The sequence below is a fragment of the Leopardus geoffroyi genome, chromosome C2, assembly GCF_018350155.1.
Source record: "Leopardus geoffroyi isolate Oge1 chromosome C2, O.geoffroyi_Oge1_pat1.0, whole genome shotgun sequence".
NCBI classification, from domain to species: domain Eukaryota; kingdom Metazoa; phylum Chordata; class Mammalia; order Carnivora; family Felidae; genus Leopardus; species Leopardus geoffroyi.
This window is the reverse complement of record NC_059333.1, coordinates 74,614,962-74,637,869: the sequence shown is the minus strand read 5'-3', so window position 1 is coordinate 74,637,869 and position 22,908 is coordinate 74,614,962. Positions and strand designations below refer to the sequence as shown.

The window sequence follows — 22,908 nt, the reverse complement described above, 5'->3', positions numbered from 1 at the left end:
AGTTAATGTTTCTTCAATCTTCTTGCTCATTTGACTTTCCTTCTGGCCTAGTCATTGTGCTCCAAGACAAGTACCATACTTTCCTATCTCCATGCCTTTGCTCACACATCTTTCTTCACACTTTGCCCATCCTCCAAACTCAGCTCAAATGCCAGCTCTCCGTGAAGGCTTCGCTGATGTCCTCTGCTCGAAGGGATGTCTCCCTTCATCTGAGCCCCACAACGCGTTTCCAAATCTCCTTGTTAATAACACTCGTCCCTGTGTCCCATGTAGCATGTGGATGAGTGAGATGGACAGACGGGCAGACGGGTGAGTTGGTGGGTAGATGGATATATGGATGCATGGATGCATGGAATATGTATGAATTTTTGAGCGGAGAGACAAACAGCAGGCCGGCAGCATTTCCCAGAGCTTTGGGATGTGGTCATATCTGGACGTCTGCATTGCATTAGTATATTTTCTGATTCAATGGTCATTCAACAGCTTCTGTGTCTTGTCTACCTACCCACAATCTAATTCTGATCTCAGGAAAACACATTGGGAATATTCAATTCAGACTGAACCCCAAGTCTTATGCAGTCAATATTTGCAGATGACAAAGGCCCAGATATATTTTAGTGTGTCCCTAACCTGAAGCCTGACGAGTTTTTACTGGCATTCTAAAGTGGCTGTCAATACATGCCTTGTTCCTGCTTTTTGGGCTGCAGCTGAATCTTTGGGCCCCACGGCAACCAGTGCAACTGCTCATTTTTCAGATGAGGAAACCAAGGTTTCCTCAAGGGAACATGGCTTGCACAAGATCAGATGGAAAGTAAGACCAAAACTCTGCCTTGACTCCCAGCGTCTCACTCCATTCTTTATACCTTACAAGCTAAAGCCAGTGGGCTGGCTTATCTGTTCCAGGTATGTTTCAAACCTTGATAAAAAGCATGAAGATTTGGAAAGAAAATCCAAGACTTCTCTAAAGAGTTGTAAGATTTCTCACCATGGACTCTTTCTGTGCTTAACACCATTGGATTTGGGGCCTTAGCTTTCCAAGGTTCCGTTTGTACGATGAAAAGAAAAATGCTATGCCCCTGCCTGCTTCCTAAGAGCTGCGGAGGATTCCAGATTTATGTTTGCGCAGGTCGCTCCAATGACAAGGAAAATGAAGGTTTGGAGACCTGCATGCTGTAGGCTCTGACTTTTCTTAGTCAAAAGTCTCACATCCATTAGGACATGGCAGCATTTTGAAGACCTCCTCTGTTATCAGTCCAGTAAGTGACCATTTCTCTGCTCTGGGAATATAATCCCTTTCCATAGGTTTTACTGAAGAACAAAGTATTCAGGTAAGCCTCTGTGCACCACTCATTTTTCTGAGTTATCTAGAGAAGGCTCTGGCTTCTCTAATCCCCAAATAGAAGCTGACAACCCTTTCCAGGAGTTTCTAAAACTTTGATCCAAGGTTTTCAGAAACACCAACGGTTCTACTTTGGTATTTATGATATGATTTCTTGGTGACCGTGACTCAAAGCCTCAGCTCCCCTCCTTTAAAACACACTACTATCTGCCTCAAAACTCTGCACGAAGCGCAAAGGGCACAAACTGCTCTGTGCCTCATAAATATAGCCAGTGACTACACGTGGGCATGAACATTTCTCTTTAATTGTCATTTTCTCCCGGAAAGCCCAGAGATAATAGGAAGAAAGTGGGAGAGGCGCCAGAGAATGGGGGCATCAGGAGAGAGTGTTGCTGCGGGAAGCTGACCCCCTCCCCAAGCGCGCAAGCAGCAATTATCATTGGTCAGCCAACCCGAAACGCGTCCTGCCTTTACGAATTTTCAATCAATACCCCAAATGCCAGAAGTTTCTTTTCAAATTAAAAAAAAAAAAAAAAAGTGAGGAAGGAAGAAAGGAAGAACTCCAAACAGTGGACAAAAACCAGGCGCCATGGCCCCCACTCCAGCTTGTGAAACGGCGACAATGGTGAGAAACCAATGCCCAGAAGCACAAGGCGGCTTTCAGACACCTCTTGACCTTGTCACTTCCTGGGTAATTAAGAGGCACTACAGTTCCGTGTCACTGTCAGGGGCTGAATGTATATCGATAGATAGATATATATGTTCTTAAAAAGATTCTTTTTCTACAGCCTTGGTCAGGATCCCGCCAAAGAAAAGGGGGGAAAGAAAGGCATTTTGTCCAGAGTGCAGTGAAAGGAAGCATGAAAGCAGAAAACCTAAATTTTTCAGCACAGTCTGCTCCTGACATGGGAAAATGGCGCAGACAAGAATAGATGGCTTGTTCGCTGTTGTTTTTTCCCTTCCTTCCCTTGACAGAGTATCTCTGTGAATGTGCCGCAGGCGGCAGGGCCCTCGTCCGGCTCTGTGTTCTTCTTCGGATACCTTAAAAGCAATAATGTAAACCCTTAGTTCTCCAAGATAGGCTGCATCCCTGCTTTCCTTCTTTGGGCCTCAGTTGCCACAAATGAGGGAGACTGGATTAAACCCTCTTCGGGGCCTTTTCCGGGGCTGACATTTGCCGAGACTGTGAGAAATGGTTTCTGTCTTCTGACCCTGCTAAGGATACAGAGGAACACAGAATTCTGGGAGAGCAGGCACGGGCCTCTCCCCATAAGCCTGTCAAACACCAGCTACCAAGGCCACTCAGAACCTTAGGGAGTCTTGAGGCAAGGATCCCTCAAGAAGGTTGGCCCAACCCACTGGAGAGCAAAGCTCTAAAGACACTTTGCCAGCTCTGAGTCTGATGGTTCTTCGGCACGTCTGTGCTCTTTCCCAGTGGCTCTGGTCTGGGGGGCCCCACCGAGAGGGCTGGTGACGGTCTGCTCCGTCATTGGACACGGGTGGCATCTCCATCGTGGACTGTGAGCTCCCTGGCCCTCGGCCCTCACGGATTATCTCTGGATCCCTCTCAGCACCGAGCCCGGTGCCCAGCATATGGGAGGTGCTCTGTGGATGTATTAAGCCAACATCTGGATTCAAAGACACAGGGGAAGCAGGAAGCGTGTTGATGTTGGATGCAGAGTAGTGAATCACTTCCGCGTAAAACGGAGGTTTTTATTTCAGCAAAACTGGTCACTTCGCCAAATTCTAGGCAGCTGATTTTATGGCCAGAGGACAAGAATCTGTGTCTGTCATCTCTCTATGCCCACTACTAACAGTGACCAGGTATACAAGCCACTACACTTTGAGGGATGTTGCAGGCGAATGATGTGGCCCACGGAGGCTTTCGTCTTTGGTGTCCCTTGGCATGGGGTTTGGCTATATCGTGACTGCCCTGGTGTCAGTGGGGTCCTGCAGTGAGTGACATTCTCTGCATGCTGTCCTCACGGCATTACACAAGCATGGGCTCCCAGCCGGCTAAAAAATACCGTGGAAGTTGCATTGGCTGCCCCACCAAAGATGTCCCCTTTTCTTCCTGGAATATCAAAAGGATGCACGTAGTAGTAAATGTAAAAGGAATTACATTTACCCGGAAGCAAAGTACAATACAATGTACTATGGTAATAATATGTTACGATATAACTCAGATGAAGCTTGTCTAGACGATCTCTCCAACTCATCAGGTAGGTGCTGTGTTTTAAAGCGTTCTGGCTGAAATGGAGAAAAGCGCGCCCCCAGACAACTGGTTGCCTTCGCAACCCCACCCGAGGGGAGGGCACCGGGTCAAGTGTGATCTGTCCCAAGCGAGGGCAGCCTCTCCCCAGGTACCAAAAGATCATTATCACTTTCGCTATGTGGGATCTCGGCTATGTTTTCTTCTGGCCAGCCTAAAGCCCTTTGCATTTGTTCCGACAGAGGTTTGAGAGGCAAGATGGACAATATCACCAGCCCAGGGAGAGCGGGGCACAGAAAGGCCAAGCTGATGCAACAGTGAAGGTGGGGCTGGGCCTGCAGGGTATTACCGTCAACACTAACAGCTCGAGTCCTCAAAAAATTATGTGAGGAGACACCAAAGAGGGGGGGTCATTTAAGAAGACCAGACGTAGCAACTCTTTAAAAAATAAAACGCTAAGAACAAATGGCAACAAAGCAACTTTCTGTACCAAAGCTATCCAACAGAACATTCGGGGCTGATGGGACCGTTCTATTCTGCACTGCCCAATGTGGTAGCAGCTTGCCACACGAGGTTAGCACCCACGTGAAATGCAGATGATGTGACTGAAAAACTGAAGTTAAAATTGTATTGTCTCTGGGGCACCTGGGTGGCTCAGTGGGTTAAGCGTCCGACTTCGGGTCAGATCATGATCTCACGGTCCGTGGGCTCGAGCCCCGCGTCAGGTTCTGTGCTGACAGCTGAAAGCCTACAGCCCGCTTCGGATTCTGTGTCTCCCTCTCTCTCTGCCCCTCCCCTGCTCACGCTCTGTCTCTTTCTCTCTCAAAAATAAATACACATGAAAAAAATTTAAATAGTGAAAATAAATTGCACTGCATTTAATTAACTGAAACAAATGTAAACGCGTATGTGTCTGGCAGTTACCATTTGGACATTTGGACAGCACAACTCTACACTCGCATGCATCATCTGAAAACATGACAAAACTTCAAGTTCTTGGGGACTTGTAAAGCCTCGAAAGGCCTGAATAAGACAATAAACAAACCAACCAACAGGAGGAAGAGGCTTCTCAGCTGTCACTTGGTGTCCACATGGGACTGTATCTTCTAAGCCGAGGCGGGCGGGCCAGAGTTGGTGACGGGGACGGAGCTGCCCTGAGCCCGCAGGCGGTGGCACGCCCGCCCCCGGACGCCTCTGCCCCCTTCCCGCAGCCCCCAGCCATCCTGGCGATGACAAGACACAGGTCGTCTGGGGGCAGCAGCAAGTCCATCAGTCCGGAAGCTCCCGGAGGGCAGGGACAGGGTCTCGGCCACCACTGAATACCTCTCTCTAGCTCCCCAGGCCCGTAACACGGCTGGCACTCAGAAGAGAGTTGTTTTGAACAGAATTCTCAATATTTGTTACAGAGGTTGTCACGATTACAGGATGGGCTGTGGACTGAATGTTTGTGTCCCCGCATAAATCATACGTCGAAACTCTAATCCCCAGTGTGATGGTACTCAAAGGTGGGGCCTTTGAGAGGTTAAGTAGGTTTAAATGAGGTCATGAGGGTAGAGCTCCCATGATAGGATTCATACCCTTATAAGGAGGACATCTCTCTCTGCCATGTGAGGACACAGCCTTCAAATCAAGAGGAGGGTTCCCGACGGACAGCGATCTGGATGTGCTGGCACCTTGATCTTGGTCTTCCCAGCCCTGAAGACTGTGAGAAATAGATGTTTACGGTTTAAGCCACCCGGTCAATGGCATTTTTTTATCGCAGCCCAAGGGGGGCTGAGACGGGGTTTGGGGGGAAAAGGAGCTTTTGGCATCCGTTTTTTCATAGGCACTCATTAAAAATAAAAACAAAACCAACCAGACCAAAAGAAACATTACCAGGCCCCTCCCATGGGAACTATGAAGCCAAGAAAGAAGACTCCTTGCTCTAGAAAGGACCCTGGCAATAAGAGACATGACCAAGCACAGGAGTAATTATGACCCCAGGCATAAAGCGACTGGTTTCATCTGAGCCACAGTGATGGAGACTTTGGGCCCCACCAAGGCAAGAGGGATACATTACTGCCAAAATGGGGGAGGGGAGCAGAAGGGGGCAGCTTCCTGGAGAAAGTGGTATCCGGGCCAGGTGTAGAGGGATATAACGGATGTGCTTGTGCAGGAGACTGGGATGGGAGCATAGAACAGAGGCTACAAGGCGGGGAGTGGGGGGGGGGGGACCCTAGAGACTAGTCTAGCCCTTTGTGCAGCAGTGCTATGCAGGGAGGCCCGAAACTCTGCTCTGGCAAGGTAAGGGGTCCCCTTGGAGCTCTGGCTAAAAACCGTAAGGAACTGGGGTATTTGGAATTTCTAGCTGCTAGGCTCACTACCGCTGAAATGGATCCCCCACCCCAAGCCCCACCTCTTTCGCAAGGAGAGAGGGTGGACAGCTGAACAACCAGTGTGGCCTCCCAAGTGGCTGTGGGAAGGGGCTGGGTTGTCTGCTGCCCCCACTCTCTTCCTCCTGCTGTGAAATCCGCATCAGCTGGAGATGCCCAAGAGATCCGTTTCCATCTGTTCTGGGCATGGTTGGTAGGAAAGCTGCAGATCCAAGAGGCAGCTTGGCCTATCAGCATGACAGAGGCAGCCTCCGGTGGGGGTAGGGAAGGAGCCCACTGCAGAGACATGCTCAGCCAGCCCTGGGAACAGCTGCCCAGCCGTGGGGCCGGGAGGCTCCCAGCTTCCCAGCCGCCCACAAATCCCCCATTTTGTAGCCTGCTTGCTAAGGTTGTCAGTAAGTTCATCAGAAGCACATCCGCCCGGAATGATAGCAACCGTGGGCACGTTCTAAGGGAAGCCCACGAGAGTTAGGGGACTCGGGTGACCACACCAGCAGGGCTTGTGGTATCCCCAAGAGCCTGGAAACGACCCCTGCAGATTTCATCCGTCTCTAACTGGACCAGGAAGTATCCTCAGCCAAGACCCCAGGCAGGCTCGTCTACAGCTGTGCTGCTCTCAGCATGTCCCAGGGTGCCCTACCACCCGCTACCCTGGCCCTCGCGAGCCCCTCGCGGCTCTGTGAGGCTGGGCGGGGGACATACTTCTGAGCAAATACTAGATGAACAGCTGTTCTGTTCAGCATGTGGTCTCAGCAGTTTCCTCCAAAGGCAGGGCTGGAAACAAAAGTTCCCATCCAGGTATTCATTCTGGTGATGATCCCAGGGGGCAGGAGCGAGATCCAGTTGAGAGGGAAACAAGGAAGAAGGGAGACATACAAGGATGCATTCCTGAGGCGGCTTCCACCTGGCACCCTTCCTGGGGAACTCCTGAAAAGCCTTGTGGAAAGCATCTCAGAACTGCCCACCCAAGCACTGAAAGGGGAAAGCACTTATCGCTACATTCCTGTGCCCCCGCGGTCACGGGCAGTCCCGTGCGGTTCCAGAATACACACTGGTAAATGTCAATGCTACAGAGCAGACAGTCCCGGGACAGGGAGTGAGAGGTTCGTGAGGTGGCCCAGAGGGAAGTGCAGTCAGAGCATCTCCACAACAGTGCTCAAAGCCTCTGGCACCTGCGGGCTGCACTAGAGCCGGAGCAAGAGGGGGTTTCCGGAAAGCCTGGGAGAGTTACGTCTGCCTTCACCATGTCTGTCCCTGAGTCCAAGGCACAGGCTAAACCCTTCTGAGGCCTGCTCCTGGCTAAGATGCTGTATTAGTTTCCAATTCTCTGATGGCACTGGCGCTCAGAAGTCTGACATGGGTCTCACTAGGTGAAAATCAGGGTTTTGACAAGGTTGTGTCCTTTCTGGAAGCTCTAGGAGACCATCTGTTTTCTTGCTTTTTCCAGCTTCTAGACCAGGGGGTGGGGGCGGTAGGGTCTGTTGGTCCCTTGGTCTTGGTCTGTGGTCCCTTCCTCCATCCTCAAAGCCAGCAGTGGCCAAGCAAGTTTTCCTCACATCACATCACATCACTCTGACACGGTCTCCCTTGCCTCCCTCTTCCCCATTGAAAGGATCCTTATGGGGCGCCTGGGTGGCTCAGTCGGTTGGGCGTCCGACTTCAGCTCAGGTCATGATCTCACGGTCCGTGAGTTCGAGCCCTGCGTCGGGATCTGTGCTGACAGCTCAGAGCCTGGAGCCTGCTTCGGATTCTGTGTCTCCCTCTCTCTCTGACCCTCTCCCATTCATTCTCTGTCTCTCTGTGTCTCAAAAATAAACAAACATTAAAAAAAGAAAAGGATCCCTGTGATTACACTGGGGGCCCCTTGGATAAGCCAAGACAATTTCCCCATCTCAAGGTCAGTTGATGAGCAACCTTAATTCCACCTGCAACCTTAATTCCCCTTCACATGTAACATAGCATATCCACAGATTCCAGAGATGAGGTGGTGAATGCCTTTGAGGGACCATTTTCCCACCTACCCCAGATACTATTTCATCTGTTCCTGAAAAGAAGAGTCCAGGGCACTTCTGCAGTTAATTGGGATGGACCTGTCTGGTCCACAGAGCCAGAAAGGAAGAACCTGCCTGTCCCCGAGGCTGCCCCTGTGGCCCCCACATTTTGCCGGCACAGCTGCCTACTTTGCCAACGACAACTAAACCCAACAAAGTCAGGAGACAGATGACCCAGAGGCCCCAAGGTGATCCAGACATCATAGAAAGGGCCTGAACTTCACAGACAGATGGACTCAACTCTGATCCCAACCTAGGAAAGACTGGTCAACCTTTCCAAGCTTCCAGATCCCAGAGCAGGGCCAAAGTCCCAGGGGACTGTCAGGATTGGAGATCACTTTTCCAATCTCTACAAAATAGCTGTTGAAGAATTACTATTCTTCAGACCAGCTCTCTCTAGGCCCTAGGGCTATACCAGGGACAAGACCAAGTCCTGACCCCCATCAAGCTTATGTTACACCCTAGACGATGCCTGGAACATAGTAGTTGCTCGGTAAATTGAAGGCATCATTAAGGCTTTCAAGGCAGTAATTCTCAAAGAAGTAACTCTACTCTTTAGTTATTTACTGATTTATAACATACAAAATATAATCATAACCATTCCCTCATTTGATTCTCAAAACAACCCAGAGAGGTAGATAGCAGGCCACTCCATGGTTCTTCCTGTGGCCTTGGTGAGACTTGTACCCAATCCAAGCACCCCCATCCATGCAGAGTGGGTTACCCCTGCCCTGTTTCCATAATTTCATTAGGCAAAAGGCCAGGAGAAGGAGAAACTGAAGCCTAAAAGACTTAGAATCGTTCTTCTCTAGAGCTCCGGATGCAAAAAAATATCTTAAAGCCATTTTCTCACCTGCTGTAAATGGTTGAACCATATTTGGGGGGTGGGGTGGGGAATGTTTGCACCTCTCTTCATGCATTCGGCCCAGGCTGCCTTGCGCTAACATGCATGTTTTCTTGTCTCTCTCTCCCACAGAGCTGTGAACTCATCACCTAGAGGTGGCAAGGTCTCAGTGAAGGGCTTTGCAATTATTTAGTAGCCCAGAGGAAGCATTTGCTCAATCTGCCCCCTCTCCCATCCCCCAGGTCTCAGCAGAAGCCTCAGGTGACGACTGCATGCATGACCGATTTCTATGTCTCTATGTTACACTCGGGTTGTCAGGCACGAGCTTCCGCTCCTGGAGGGAGCTAGCCTCCCACGGGCAGAGCGAAGGCAAGGATGTTCCTGAGCCTGCATCTAGCTTCGCTCTGTATCCTCACCCTCAGTTCCTGAAAGGTAAGCTTCCCCCCAACAGAACGTGAGGGGGCCAGAAGGGATAGTCTGCAGCACAGGGCATAGAACGGTTGTCCCTTGTCTTTGGCTGATCTGGCGCGTGCCTCTGCCTCCGCTGCCTGCCCTTTCCCACACTCTGCTTGCTCCCTCCTTCAGTTGTCAGATCTCCCAGGCTCAGCAGGCAGTCTGCCATAATTCTCAAGAATAAAGAAAACATTTTAGGGTTTGACAAGCCCAACATTTGCATGTCTGTTTTCAGAGAAATACCCATCTGGGGGGATTAAGCCTTTTTTTTTTTCCTCCCTCCCCATCCGACCCAAAGTATGAAAACATTCTTGACATAGTTGCCTGAAAAAGGATTTCTAAAGAGAAAAATACCTCCCATACCCTGTGATTTCAGTGACTTGGTGTGAAAAGCACCCGAAAGAAAGGGGATGAAGTGGAGAACAGAAAGGAAAAAAAAATCTCTTTAGTCAAATAGCTTGTTAATCTTAAAGTAGGCAATGCATTAGCTTTCCTCTCTAGTCTCAGGAAATACACATGTTGGTGTGTATTTCATCCCCAAGCAGCACCTCTTCACGGAGGAGCAGGGCCTGTGCACCCATAGGCCCAGGGCACCAATACTATGGGGGAAAGGCAGAAACCCAAGGCCCAGAGTCCAGAGCCACTGAGCAGAAGGGGGGGGGGGGGGCGCAGAGAGCACTTTTTGGGGTATGCACCTCCCTCTTGGGGAGGTTCTCATCTTAAAGCAAATTTGTGGGTGGGATTCCTAGAAAAAGGCCAAGTAGGGCGACTCATCCTAAATCATTAAAGATTTTAGCTGAAGATGATTTGCACAAAATCCAACTGCACTCAATCAGGTCGGGAAGCCAGTGAACTTCTGATGTGATGAACTTGGCTGCCATTGCCCCAAGGAAGGCAGAGTTGTGCCCAAGAAAGTGATGGAGGACTGAGCAGCTGGCTGGTCCAGGTAATGTAGCAAAAGGCAACTTTAAGGTTTTGGAGGTGAAGGGAACGTGACATTGCCCAAGATAAGAACCACGCACCCATCCATTCATTCAACAATGGAACGTCTGCATTGGGCACAGCACTGGTTAAATGTTGATGCCTTTCAACCTCAAGAGGGCACATGGGCCCATGAAGCCCTGGAAAGGAAATATGTTGGGAAGAAAGGAAAATTTAGAGACCCCACCCCCACCCCCCCCCACCCCCCCGCCCATCCCAATGAGTTGATTGCCTGTGAAAGGGCCAGGGCAAGTGTCCCAATACAAACCCCAGAGACAGGGCCCAGCACATGTTGCTGGAGACAGGTGGCCCAACACACACACAGGATGCTCAGAGATTTCCTGTGGCCTGAGTTCCAAATAGCACAGGCTGAGGTGGCACATCTCGTGTGCCAGTCAGGAGAGCAGTTTCTAAATGAAGCCGAAGAAGAGAGACCAGCAGGAAAGGACCCCCCACCCCTTCTCCAAGGAGTCGGGGAGCTCCAAGGGAGTGCTCAACCTGGTGGAGGAGGAGAGGAGGGGGACCCATGCCAGGACACAATGTCCAGAGTGGAGGAGCTCTGGTCAAGATTTGGGGGACAGGGCCAGGTGAGGCCAGGGCGTGAGGCCCCTTGGGGACATAGGCTGGGCAGTAATGGTCCAGGCGTGCCCTCGGGGGCCACCACAAAGGGTGGTTGCCTAACCACCACTAGAAAACAGAGGGCTGGGTGCTCCAGCCTGCAAGGGGTCAGTGAAGAAAGAAAGGGGATGGAGTGAGGTGGGCTGTGAAGCCAGACGCCTTGCTTTAGAGAAGTATTCCCTCCAGTCCCCAGAAATCCTAGAATCTGCAGCAAGCTGCCTAAGATAAGTAGGGTGAGAAGCCAGGAGGCTGTCCGTCTGGGATGCGTAGCAAAAAGAACACTCCCCACCACCATGTCATGCCTTCTCCCAGGAATAGATTAATTTCAAAACTTTTTCCTAGGTACACAGTATATCATACAAAATGATATATCCAACCATCCTGCCTCAGATTCCACTCTGGGATTTCTCCATGAGCATTTGGCTTTCCCGCTGAAGGACGGAAGAGGAGGTTGGAGAAGTTTGCTTACAGGGACAACAACCCAGGGACACGTACTCTAGGAGACACTGGAGCCTGGCATCTGGGTAGGACATCTGACCCTCTTTGCCCCCCCCCCCCTTAAAAGAAAGCATGGAGACCCAAAGGCATTTGAGCAGAGGGCAGAGAGGCTAAAGCCCCCTCCACACCCAGCCCATCTGCCTCACTGCCACCCCAGCCCCTACTCGGCCACCCAGTTCTTCTCAGTGCTGAACTGATTAGTCATTCATAACGCTCAAGTCATTAATTGAGGAAGGAAGCCACGCTACGGGCCTTGAATCACACTGGATCCAGGGGAGAGCAAGGCCAAACTTGCCTGACTGGGTTCGATATTGCATTACTGAGATCAGCGCACCAAGGGAGAGGTTCACAGGTTACCAAGCCCCACGGAGCCCACCCACAGCCGCAGCCTTGGCTGACCCTCGATGGGGAGCCCTGCTGCTTCTGGGGTGTGGGGAGACTCAAGGGTTCAGAGACAGGTTGGAAGGACACCAGATCGGCCCAGTGTCCCCCTTGACACATAGTGAAACTGAGGCCCAAGGAGGCAGGCACTTGCTGTAAATCAAATAGCAAATTTAATATAGATGGGATAGAACTCTCATATCTCAGTCCTGTAGCCCCAGCAATTTCCACTGCACCAGACTACTCCTAGGCAATCGTAATATTAAGGCTTGGATGGTAAGGGGCGATGTGAATGGCAAAATAACAAAATAACAAAAACAACCCAGTGTCCATCAGTAGGCAAGTAGCTTTAAAAAATGAAATGGGGGTGCCTGGGTGGCTCAGTCAGTTGAGCTTCCGACGTTGGCTCAGGTCATGATCTCATGGCTCGTGGGTTCGAGCCCTGCGTTGGGCTCTGTGCTGACAGCTCAGAGCCTGGAGCCTGCTTCGGATTCTGTCTCTGTCTCTCTCTGCCCCTCCCCTGCTCGTGCTCTCTCTCTCTCTCTCTCAAAAATAAATAAACATTAATTTTTTTTTTAAATGAGATGTAGGTTAGGTAAAATGAAATGTGAATCAGCCATGTAGAAAGATTGGCATGACTCTCTGTGTTCTGGTATGGATCGATCTCCCTGATAGAGTTTTATAAGCAAGAGAGTACGACCTAGTACCTATAGTATGCTGCCATTTTGGAAGAAGGGAAGCACACACACATACACACACACACACACACACACACACATACCTGTGTGTGCTCTTGCCTTTGCATAAACCACCTCAAGGATGCATGGAAAACTGACAGCAGTGGTTGTGTCTGGGAGAAGCCCTCAGGGGCAGAGTATAGAGAACAAGAGGGGACGGGCTTACTTTTTACTCTTCTTTCTTACAACTCGGATTATCTACTATTGGCCTGTGTGATCAAACTGAAATCTAAAACACGCACCTCGCCCGAGACTCAGAGTCAGCAATCCTGACTAGCTAGAGTGGGTACTAGTCTCGGAACATATAAGCATATAAGCTGAAAAGGCAATGGACTGATGACCAGAAAAATGAGTGAATGAAACAAAATGTTGTCTGAACCCCAAGGTAGTAATTAAATATATGGCGTCACGTGTTGGACGAGACAAGGAACATATCACAGTACTTAAGAGCCAGAAGAAAGTATCAAGATTATGATGGGCAGCCTCTCATTGGGCAGAGTGGTGGGAGTCTGAGAACGTGGGTTCGAGTCGTTGGTCACCTAAAATCTCAGAAACCTCAGTTTCCTCATCTGCAAAATGGGAATGGTAATATCTCCTTCCTGGAATTTTCGTGCGGATCAAATGGGATCGTGGATGGGAAAGAACTTGGCAATGTGTAATGTATAGAACGGCCCGGGGGACTATGGCGAGCCCTGTCCCCCTGTCCCCCTCCTCTCCACCTGCAGGTCTGAATGCTTTCCCCAGCCTCAGGCACTTTCAGCACCTCAGTGCCCAGTGCCTCAGTTTCTACGTGCTCAGGAAAAGCTCTAAGGGAGTCTTCTTGGGGCGTATTCTACCCTCTCCCCTCAGGCAACAAAGGCCGCAGACACAATTTGCCTGAGGTCACAAAGGGACAGCCCCAGGAAGAGAATGGCTTCATTCCTTCACATCTTAAAAGATTTCATTCTTTGTAAGTGGTCTGCTCACACGTAGAGAACTTGAGAGGAGTCACACATCTCGAGCTGAATCAGCTACCTCCTCATTATTTACCCACCAGCCTCCCCCGGGATTGAGTGACATTTCAGGGACAGCAAAGCTCTCAGGAAAAGTGCCCTCGCATGTGGCCACAGGAAGCAAATCCCCCTCCAGCTGCCCCCACTCCAGGATGAGGGAACAGGGGCTGTCTGAGCCGGATCTGGTGGGCACACGGTGAGAAGCAAACCCCTGGGTTAGGACCAAGGCTGTGGAGAAGCCAGAAGGAAAGAAGCACGCATCACAAAACCTCCCCCACAGCTACCTGGAAAAGGGGCTCCAGGCACCTCTGGTATCCTCTTCCCACCTGCCAAGGAGCTGCCGTCCACACCATCGGTGGAGCCTCGGGGAAGCCCAAACATGGTTCCCGTCTTGTGGGTGGGGAAACTGAGGCTCAGGGAGAAGAAGAGAACCTCTGTCTAGGTTTACAGCCAAAGTCTCCCCACTCCGTTCCAGCTGTTTCCATCTATCCCTGTGGAGAATGGTGCTTGGAAAGAGTGGGACACCCATCACTTGGGATGCAAATAGTTGTTGTCTGAAAGGAAGAAGAAAGCAGGGCAGTGCTGTTGGAGACATGAGGACCTGCACGGAAACACACTTGCTCGTTCCGGGCCACCGATCCGGTGCTATTTCTGGCTACTAATTATGCACAGGGGCCAGCAGAGGCCCGATTTCTGTGGCTGGCTGCACGCTGCGCCCTGGCGCTTACACCCACTCCTAATTTTCACGGCTTCGCCCCGCCCGCCCCCACCTACTGTATTTCCCCCTCCTTCGTCACCACCGCAGACTCCTTCCCCAGGCACGGGCCGGGCTCACCGCTCCTACCACCTGGGCATGTCTGTGCGAGGAAGGAGCTTTCTAGAGTCCTCCCATCTTGCGTGAATGTGCTCGCTCGTTCATTAACTCATCAAATACGCACCAAACACTGATAGGCCGGACACCCCACCAGAATCCTTGCATGACTCGACGTAATCACGCAGACTTTGGGATGTCTTTCGTAGACAGCCAGAGAGAAAACGCTGTTGCAAAAAAAAAAAAAAAAAAAAAAAAACCAACTACAATGCGATGATAACAGGATAACAGGAAAAAGCTTGAGTTTTTGTTAATGCATTATTATTTATTAATTATGTTCCTCTGTCTTAAATCTTCCCTCGGTCACCAGAGTGGGATCAATAAATGGCAACATTTTCCCATCTGATGATTTTAAATGAGATTACAAAGACATGGAGTTTTAATTTCACATGCATTAGTTTCTGGGTCTTGGGTCTCTTTTTTTTCCCCCCCTCAAAGCAGATAAATGAGGTTCTAAACTTAGGATAATAAGGCTTAACAGTGAGGCGCTTTTTAAAAAGTGAATCATTTCTCAGTTCTCCTTTGCTAATCTCTCTTGGTAACATTAATTATGAGTTTGTGCAGCGTGCCCCAAGGCGAGCTCGGCTTTCCCAGGACAATTAAAGTTACTTAATTATTAAAAACTGTGTGTGCTGCTTCCCAGAGAGAAAGAGGCAGCCGGGCCTGGCTCCCAGAGCCCCCCACAGGAGTGACCGGACACTCTGTGGGAACTCGGCTCCTTTCCCTCACCATTGTAATTCTTTCAATATAATCTATGAAAACCCCCTCGCTGACCCCTGATAGCAGTAGGACATGTCGCCCCACACCCTGAAAATGGCTAGAAGGGGAGAAGGAGGGGTGCCGCGGCCCAGCTGCATTCGCAGCAGACATTCCCAAGAGTGCTACTAATTTGTAACAGCCTTTTTGTTCTGGACGGGGCTTTGGTTGTGGTACTGGGTCTGCCACCGACACCCCAGGGAGACTTGGGGCAAGGTCACTCCTGCAATTCTGAGTCTTGGATTCATAGTCCCAGGCACCCTTCGATCTCTAGGGGGCCTCCAGGTCCTGATTCTTTGATGAGGCTAACACTTAACCTGGAAAGGGAAACTCCCAATTTTCATTCCACTTCCTATTCTCGTTCATTCATTCATTCATTCATTCACTCAGCAAGCATCTGCCCTGCGCTGGGCGCTGTTTTAGCTCAGGGATAGAGAAGAGAGGCAACATTCTCAAATCCTGCCCACCATCTTGCGCACAGAAGGAAATGGAGACTGAGAAGGCAGGAGGCTGGTTCTGGGGCTCCCCAGAAAGTCACACCGAGGCAGGCGAGAACCCAGTCCTCCTGACCCCTGCCCCGGGGAGCTTTCAACACCCTGCTGCCAGCCATCTGCTTCCACTCCTTAGCTCCCTCCCCTTCTGATCTATTTAGCTCCTTCCCACCCCCAGCCCCCTCCCCGGGGCTCCAAGTCTCCAAGGAAGCATAGCCCCTTAGAAACATCCTGGCCACCTATAAATGTGAGCCATCTATATAATTTTACATACGCTAGTAGCCACATTGTTAAAAAAAAAAAAAAAAAAAAAAACACTTAACCAAGATAATTTTTAAAAATCATATTTTAAACTTGTGATAAATATAGACATGTATTTACTGATAAGATATTCGACACTTTAAAAAAATTAAATCTTTGGGGCGCCTGGGTGGCGCAGTCGGTTAAGCGTCCGACTTCAGCCAGGTCACGATCTCGCGGTCTGTGAGTTCGAGCCCCGCGTCGGGCTCTGGGCTGATGGCTCAGAGCCTGGAGCCTGTTTCCGATTCTGTGTCTCCCTCTCTCTCTGCCCCTCCCCCGTTCATGCTCTGTCTCTCTCTGTCCCAAAAATAAATAAACGTTGAAAAAAAAAATTAAAAAAAAAAAATTAAATCTTCAAAATTCACTGAGGATTTGACAGTTACAGTACATCCCAGTCTGACTAGCCATGTTTCAAATGCCCAAGAGCCACCTGTGGCCAGTGGTTACTAGCCTGAGCAAGCAGCACAGGAGTAAGGTTCCTCTCACCTGTAACTTTCCATCAGTCCTCAATACTCAGTACAATCCAGGAAGAAAAGTGTGAGATTCATGCACACGGCATGACAGGGGAAGTCTGGAGCATGGGGTCCCCAGGACACCGACCCCGCGGAACACTACATAACCGAGAAAGTAAAATACACATCATTAAGTGCAAAGAGCAAGATAGAAACAGTGTATGTGGAATTCTGCCCCTGCAGAGCACCTGCATATCTCCTTGTATGTGCATCAACTATCTCTAGAAGGATTCCTAAGAACCAAAACCTTCCCAAAGGAGAACTGGCTGGATGGAGGACGGGGCGCAAGGGGGACGTTCGCCGCCCGTGTGTCCACACTTTTGGACTTTGAAATATGTGGATGCGTGACCCATCAAAACCTAAACTCAGAACTCTTCAGTTAGCGGGCACACTGTGGGCACAGGAGGCCTGCCAGCACAATGCTTGCTCCCAGTCCCCAGGGCAGTGCACCAGCAGGGGAGCAAATACAGGTCTCTGCTGTCCCTGCTGCTCCACAATAGGAAGAGGGAGGCTTGGCAGAGGCCCAGGGCAGGAAGACATGATATCAAGTGACTTTAAAGGGCTCTTTTGTTTCCGGAAAGGCAGCGGTTTCCCCTCTGCATCCCTGCCCCCCTCTCGGAGCCTGCTGTCTCTGGGATCCCTCCACCACCTGCTACCAGAGCATCATTTCTCCCCCCCGGAAGAGCCTCTGGGCTTGAGGTGGGGAGGGGAGGGAGGCACTGGCTGGGAAGGAGCGTCATCCTGTCTTCCCAAAGGATGTCATTCATTCCCAGATGTCATTTCCAGAGGCATGATGCCACCCTGCCAGCTGCCCTGTAAATCCTGGCATATGACACAGAGCAATGGAACAAGAGAGCAGAGCCCGAGCATGGTCGCACCTGTGCGTGTGTCCACCTGTGCACATCCGGGGCCGCGCTCTGACACTCACTCACGCACTCATTCGGCCTTTTAACAAATACTAGCTGGGCATCTACTATATCCCAGTCTCTGTGCTAGAGCCTTGGGATCTGGCAGGGACAAGGCAGATGAGGTCCTGTCCTCAAGGAGCTTACCGTCCAGCAGCAGAAACAGGCATCAAATTGAAAATAATTCACTCATAACTCTTGTGGTAAGTACATGAAATCGGGGTTCACGGTCTAGTCTGGGAGGGCAGGGAAGGCTCACTCGAGAACTGGCACTTAAGTCGAGTCTAAAAAATAAATAAATCCAGAGGTGATGTCACAGGTGAGCCTTATGTGGATAGGGGCCCCACTATCAACTTGCTATGTCCTTGAATAAACCACCTCCCCTTTTCAAAAATCTTTTTATTTGAAAATAAATTTAAAACCTCAAAATATTGTCAAAATATTCAAAACCACCTGTATGTTTTTAGCCAGGTGATTCACTATTAACATTTTACCCCATTTGCTTTATCAGTTGTTTCTTCTCTTCCTCTCTCTTTCCATCTCTCTCTCTCCCCCTCTGGCCCTCCTTCTCTCCCTCTCTTTCTTTCTCAACAACGTGACGGTACCTAACACACACTTTTGGTCCTTTAGGACCAAACACTTCGGGAGCCCACTCCCTTTCTGAGCTCAGCATGGGAAGATGGTCCCCTGTCCCCTCTCCTCCCAGGGCGTCACAGGGAACGAACCTGTGAAAGCCTGCACGAGCAAATCTCGGGCACATGGAATAAAAATCATTACTATCCATTTGCTGAGCACCTCTTGGGACTTAGAAATGAGATTTAAAATGACTTCCCAGAGAGATGTCCAACGTCTCAAATCCTCCAGAAGACAGCCTGCTCTTTAGCCAGCCCTGGAGGTTGGGATGGGGGCACGCGAGGGGAGGCGGGCAGCAGGGTCTGTCCACAGACCCTCTTCTCGGCCGGGTAGGCCTGAGCCCTGGGGAGGACATTTCTGGCTGACCAGCTCTCCCCACAGCTGAGGGGAAGCATCTCAAGGCAGCAGACAATGCTCGCCTACCCCTGGGGGAAAGCCTCCTTCTCCATGATGAAATGGAACAGAGCCAGCCCAGAAACCCTCTCCTGGCCGGTCAGCCCGGCATTCAGGAGCACAATAGCGTTGGTCCTCTCAGCGGGTTTTGAGAGCCATTCCCTTAATGAGAACGATAAATTCACAAGAAAAGGCTGGTTGCCAAGCGCAAGGAAGGAAAGTGCTGCCTGGGCCTCACCGGCCCCAGGGGACCACCCCTCCAAGCGTGGGACCTGCAGAATCAACAACCGGACAGGGATGAGACCCTGACTACTGACTCATACGTCTGGGCTCAGAGCCTGGCACCGTGTACTTTTCAAAGCTTCCCAGGTAACCATCTGTCAGTTTAGCAACCGCTGGCCTAGCTACCCTCAGATCCTTCCAGGGCCGAGGCACCCCCCCCCCCCCCATGGTGCGGCTGGGCAGGACCCGGAGCCGGCTGAAGGGCACAAGTCGGCCGAGAAACTTCAGGCCCTGTGCTGGCGGCCCCTGCATCTGCGAAGGAAGCGGATGCAAGGACGTCGTGCAGCGTCTCTCATCCTTGGTTTACCCAATCGTCTCTGATACAGGCCGCGTTCTACAAGCTCTCCCCGAGTGGGCGGCGAGAGGCAGAAGAAAATCAGTGAAGCAGCCAAGTTCTGCTCTGGCTGCCCTGATGAAAGCTGGCTGCTGGCGTGGGCCGCTCGCTGGAGCACAGCTGTGGGCAAGGCCAGGTGCGGTGGGGCGGCCTCTGGGTGAGCCAGCTGCCCGGCTCCTGACTCATTCAGCCCTCTCAGCAGCAGGCCCGGGCCTCCCCCTCTGGCTGCCCTGCAAGCTTCTCCCCTCCGCGTCCGCCCCTCCCCCAAGCACCCTCTTCCCGCCCCCCCCCTCCCCCTCCCCTGCTCTGTATGGCCAGCTTATTTTCTTTTACTCTAGTTACCCACACCCCTCAACGGGGTCACCCTGCCCCACCCTGGGGGCTTCTTGAATTTCTAGGCAAACACTGGGACCCTGGGGCCCTGCAACCTTATCCCTCCCATCATTAAACACTGAGACTACCCGGGGGCCAAAAACTGTGTCAGAGTGGGCCCCCACCTCCCCATCCCCAGCACTCAGCACTGCCCTAGGCAGAGAGCAGGCACTCAGGACACGAGGGAGGGAGGAAGGAAGGAAGGAAGGCTGCAATAAATCTGCAATAAAATCCGGTTCTTAATTGACCCACCGCATCAGACCTCTCCCCAGGGCCTGTTCCAGGAAGGTTCTTTAGTCGAACCCAGTTCGGAGTGACTTCCTCTCCCGTTCCCAGTATTCCGGGACTTCTCTTGTGCGGGGACAGTGAGAACGAGGATGAGGCTGGGGACTAAATGGATTTTGCAAAGATTCACCAGATGTGGGAAGCCAGCCACACAGCCAGCAGAAGGGACAACTGACGGGAAGAATAGACATCTCTGAATGTCCAAATCTGGCCTATTCTTCAAGACCTGGAGGCAAAAGCCACCTCCTCAATGAAGGTTTCCTGGATTTCTCCAACCGGAAGTGATCCCTCCCTCCTCTAAAACTGCACGGCACATTATCCATCCTTCTTTCACGGACCCTCTGCAGTTTTCCATCTTGTGAGACAAGCATTATTACACACGTGACAACCATTGTATCACACGTGGTGATATAAAGGAACCAGTCAAGGCTTTGCAGTCAGGCTGCCCCAAGTTCAAATGCCATATCTCCCTCTTACTAGCCGTGCAAATGTGAAGGAGGAGCTTAACCCTTCTTATCCTCGGTTTCTTCGTCTATGAAATCAGAATAATAACTATGTGCCCTTTAGGACTTTCTTTTTCCTGCCTGCGTGGGGAGGCAATGTCACGTATGCAGCACCACATGACCTCCCACAGTCTGCCTCCTCTAACAGGGCAATGACGGGAGTTGGGGTCCTCAGGTCAGGTGTTTGCCACAGGAGATCGCATCTGGAGACTTCCCGTAAAGGGACCCTTGAGCATTCCTCAAGCTTCCTCACCACCCGCAAGGCACACCCCATCTGGGAGAAAAGCCTGAGGAAAGGGATCACGTGGAATTCATCTGTTTTCCAGTCCTGGAAACTCAGGGGCCGTTGCAGGGGGCTGCTTAGCACAGCCAGGAATGACCTAGTTGAGGCTACACAGACCTCAACCCAGAATGGGGCTGAGACCTGACGTGGGCCGCCCCTGTCAGGTGCATGGGGCTGTGTCGCTTACCAAGTACTTTCACATCCAGTACCTGCTGTGGTCCAGATAGCAACCCGATGAAGTTGCCTACGCTGGAATCATTATCGTCCTCATTTTACAAAAAAAGAAACTGAGGCCCAGAGCAGAGAGAGAAACGTTTCATCTCTACAGCATTCAGAGGAGGAAGATTCAGATGTTGATGTCAGGAACTTGCTCAGGTGTTTTTTTTTTTTTCCCCCCCCTGCCTTCTGAAGGGGGGCCTGAGAGCTCCTTTGATGGCTTCACATCACTTTAAGGACATCCTTTTTCCTCCTGCTGCTTTGCACTCGTGATGAAACAGGCACATGGCGTGTTCACTCAAAAACTCCTCAAAGACTGCTCCTCCCCAGCTATAACAAAACAAAAAATAAAAGAAATAGAGAGGGAAGGAGGAAATGCCACCCCGGAAGCCAACACAGCACCCAGAAGAGGGAGGAGGCTTCTTCAGCGGCACCCAGCTGCCGGCCCCACTGACAGGGGCAGCGGGTGCACCAGGGGCCGTAAAAGTCGTGCCATGGGTGTTTGATCGGAGTTACTTTTGAGTGGGTTCAAGACAAGAGCAGGGAACTGGTAGGGGTCAAACCCAGAAGGGCAGGGCAACCGGAGCTGGGAGAGCAAGTGCCAGGTCAGGCGGAGTGAGAGTGGGTGTCGAGAATGAGTCCAGGAAACTTGAGGGCGGCGGGGCTCCCTCTTCTGTGGTGTCTGTGTGGGTCTGAGGGCAGGTGTGGTGGCCACAGGGGCCCTGCAGGGTGGGGCATTCCTGGCTGCAGTTTCCTTTTCTGGCTGCTGCAGGGCTGACGCTGGGTTCCTTTGTTTGCCCCGGCTGACACTGAAATGGCTTTCGTGAACCGAAAGCCCTCCATCTCTAGACTCTAGAGAGTCTCCATCTCTAGACCAGTGGGGCCTGGGTCACACCCAGTGGCGAGCAAACCAGCAAGCACAGCAGCTGTCTCTGCACTGTGTCCTTTGCTCCCCCTCCCCCCAGTCCAGCAAGAAGGGCAGGTCACTCCTGTGGTACTGATGGGGAAACTGAGGCGGGAAGCGGTAAATTACTTTCCCGAGTATCACAATTCATACGTGGAGGAGCCCAGATTTGAATCCAGTCCCACCTGGTTGCAAATCTCAGGCAAATTCTCCGCATGGTGCTGCTTCCCAAGCTTATGGCGAGGCTCCACCCATAGCAACAGCCCCCTAGGGTCGTCCTCTTACAAAGTTGGCCACCTATGTGTCAACGGAGAACTAAAAGGGACCAGTGGTATGGGACACTTCTATCATCTCTTTCCTTTGCCCAAAGAGAATAAACACTAATACCGAGGGCAGTGGGGCAGAAAGCCATTTGCCCAAATGTCCTTGCCAGAGACAAACAGATAAACCTTTTTGCAAGCTTGGTTATATATTAACTCAGCACCCAAGGGCGCTGTCCCATACAAGCAAGACGGTGTCCCTGCCTTTACCTCTGAGCTGAGCAAAAGGAGCCCCAGCATCCAGCCACTCTCCCGCTATACTGAGGAGCCCCCAGAGCACCCAGCGCTGAGGTCAATCCCCCTCCATCATGGAGTCGCATTCAGGCGACGCAGACGCACACAGCCAGTCCGGACGAGCAAGAGTCAAGCCTCATGTCAAAGCTGAGAGTCTCCTGACCCAGGAGAGCTCAGTCCACACCCTGTACCTGCTCTGCTCTGTGCCTACTTCTTTCTGCACGCATCCATATGGCGTCACCCACTCACTTCTGGTCTCACCCACCGTGAGCAGGCAGAGCCCAGCGGCATCATTGGCTGCTTCGGGTGAGAGCCGCCTCTTCCGTATGTACCAGAGTCTCTGCTATCTCTACTCTGTCATCCGCTGGTGGCTGAGAGCCACATATGTCGTCCTGAGCCCGTGACTGCTGTTGCTGTGGACGCAGTGGGGTGGCAGCAGGGGAGCAGGGCAGTGATACGTGTCACTGGTGCTGCAGGAGGGCTTTGGCCATTTCCTAAACTGCTGACATCTCAATTCTTAGCATAGGTGCCAGCTCGCCCTCCCAACTGGGTCATAAAAAGAAAAGGCATATATCTGGAACCTACTTCCGTTCCTTAACTAATCCCCCACTACTCCACGTGATGTTAAAATCTTAAGATGTAGGGGCCCCTGGGTGGCTCAGTAGGTTAAGCGACCGACTTCAACTCAGGTCATGATCTCATGGTTCGTGAGTTCGAGCCCTGCATTGGGCTCTGCTCTGACAGTGCAGAGCCTGCTTGGGACGCTCAATCTCTCTCTGTCTCTCTCTCCATCTCGAAATAAATAAAACTTACAAAACAAAAAGATTTTAAAATCT

The 22,908-nt window shown here is 51.3% G+C and overlaps 1 long non-coding RNA gene across 6 annotated transcripts; it reads right to left on the bottom strand.

Annotated features, from left to right (window-relative positions):
* Nucleotides 1-1,622: 1,622 nt before the first annotated feature.
* LOC123611072 lies at nucleotides 1,623-21,775 on the bottom strand. Of its 6 annotated transcripts, none has more exons than XR_006718410.1 (6): nucleotides 19,580-21,775; nucleotides 17,503-17,597; nucleotides 16,383-16,507; nucleotides 13,763-14,516; nucleotides 5,129-5,253; nucleotides 1,623-3,413 (listed from the first exon to the last, which is right to left on the bottom strand). It is a non-coding gene; the product is annotated as an uncharacterized LOC123611072 (long non-coding RNA). The 6 variants fall into 6 exon arrangements; XR_006718414.1 differs by lacking the exon at nucleotides 1,623-3,413 and having other exon boundaries at nucleotides 4,406-5,253; nucleotides 13,763-14,032; nucleotides 14,417-14,516; XR_006718412.1 differs by lacking the exon at nucleotides 5,129-5,253.
* Nucleotides 21,776-22,908: the final 1,133 nt, after the last annotated feature.